This window comes from Tarenaya hassleriana, unplaced genomic scaffold, assembly GCF_000463585.1.
Source record: "Tarenaya hassleriana unplaced genomic scaffold, ASM46358v1 Cleome46, whole genome shotgun sequence".
Classification (NCBI taxonomy): Eukaryota; Viridiplantae; Streptophyta; class Magnoliopsida; order Brassicales; family Cleomaceae; genus Tarenaya; species Tarenaya hassleriana.
Genome location: NW_010967304.1, coordinates 46,461 through 48,715, shown reverse-complemented (window position 1 = coordinate 48,715; position 2,255 = coordinate 46,461).

The following is a 2,255-nucleotide window of genomic DNA, read 5'->3' as shown; positions in this document are numbered from 1 at the left end:
GCAATATACTCAGCTTCTGTAGTAGAATCTGCAACGGTCGCTTGCTTAGAACTCTTCCAGCTAACAGGTCTCCGTTCAAGCAGAAAACATAGCCAGACTGCGATCTGTAGTCATCCGGGTCTGACTGAAAACTAGCATTGGTGTAACCCTTTACAGCGAGCTCGTCTTCCGACGCACCGTATACCAAGAACACATCCTTAGTCCTTCTCAAATACTTCAGGATGTTCTTGACGGCGATCCGGTGTGTGACTCACCTAGATCTGACTGGTATCTACTCGTAATACTCAACACATAGGATACATCCGGTCAAGTACAAAGCATGGCATACATGATCGATCCAATTGCCGAAGCATATGGGATCTGATCCATGCGTTCTCGCTCATCAGGTGTCGTAGGGCACTGACTCTTGTAGAGAACTGTGCCACTGCTCATCGGTAAGGTTCCTTTCTTGGAATCTTGCACCGTGAACCGTTTCAAGACCTTATCGATATAAGTACTCTGACTCAATCCTAGAAGCCGCCTCGATCTATCTCTATAGATCTTTATGCCTAGAATATAGGCCGCTTCTCCTAGATCTTTCATAGAAAACTGCGTTCCTAGCCAAGACTTTACGTCTTCTAATGTAGGAACATCATTCCCTATTAGGAGAATGTCATCCATGTACAGCACTAGAAATACAACTGTGCTCCCACTAACCTTCTTGTAAACACACGACTCGTCTTTGTTTTGTGAGAAACCAAACCTTTTGATTGTCTCATCAAAGCGAAGGTTCCAGCTCCTCGAAGCCTGCTTCAGTCCATAAATGGACCTCTAAAGCTTGCACACCATCCTCGGGTTCCTTGGATCGGCAAAACCTTCAGGTTGTGTCATGTACACATCCTCGGTCAAGTTCCCGTTAAGGAACGCGGTCTTGACATCCATTTGCCATATCTCATAGTCGTAATATGCGGCTATGGTGATAACATGTATTTTGGTGATATTTTGGTATAGGATACGGATCAACTGTAGTACCAGGGTCGAACACAGGGAATAGTTAACTCTAGGAACAAGACTCGACCAAGAATTAGATCAGAAAATATGGAATGAAGTATGTGAATATCGGAAATAAAACAATAAACTAACTAAGTAAAATCAGATAGATAAACCACCGTAGCTTCGGGATAACCTTAATGAGTAGGGATTGTTTCTAAGGATGGAGAATCTACGAATATCGAACTCTAATCGGGGATCTCAAGTTCTAATATCAGATTTGGCTCTCTCAAGTCCTAAATCCACTATCCAATAATTTAACCTATCGATCTCTCAACCTAATAGATTAAAATATCAAATGCATTAACGATCACTATCACAGTTCCTAAACCGATTAACCTATCTCTCAATAGTCTTAATCAATTCATTCAATGAATTCATTCCGAATCTAATCTCAACTCTCGTTGTAAATCAGAATCTAAAATCAATCAATCAACTGGCCAAGAAGATCAAAAGCAATAAACTCAATTCAATTAAACCGAAGTTCTTCAATCTCTGCTCCCGGGAAACTCCGTTTTGATTCTCTCTCGAGTTCTCTGGCTTCTGCTGTGATCTCTCGATCCCCCTCTGAAGCTCAAGACGTCTCCTATTTATTTGCTTGGCAACTGGGCTTCTTCCTTTGCTAAAAACGGAAGTCCGGATGCAAAATAGGAAGTTTTCCCGTAATGCAACACGGCCGTGTCGAATGCAACACGGTCCGTGTCAATTCTCTGTTAAAAATCTGCACTTTAGACTTGGGCTGAACACGGCCGAGTTTGAATCAACACGGCCGTGTCGAATGCCAACACGGTCCGTGTCAATTCTCTGAGCAAAACTTCACTTTTTTCAGCACGGACACAACACGGCCGTGTCGAATGCAACACGGTCCGTGTCAATTCTCTGTTAAAAATCTGCACTTTAGACTTGGGCTGAACACGGCCGAGTTTGAATCAACACGGCCGTGTCGAATGCCAACACGGTCCGTGTCAATTCTCTGAGCAAAACTTCACTTTTTTCAGCACGGACACAACACGGCCGTGTCGAATGCAACACGGTCCGTGTCGATTCTTCAACTCGAACATGCTTGACAGATTTGCTCATAACTTTCTGCTCCAATGTCGGATTTGTGCGATCTTGGTGTCTATGCGTAGATATTGAAGAGAGCTTTCCAATGAGGTAGAGAACACGCAATTTGGACTTATAGAGTGGAAGTTATTGGACTTGCAAGATCTAACTTTTTAGGCTTC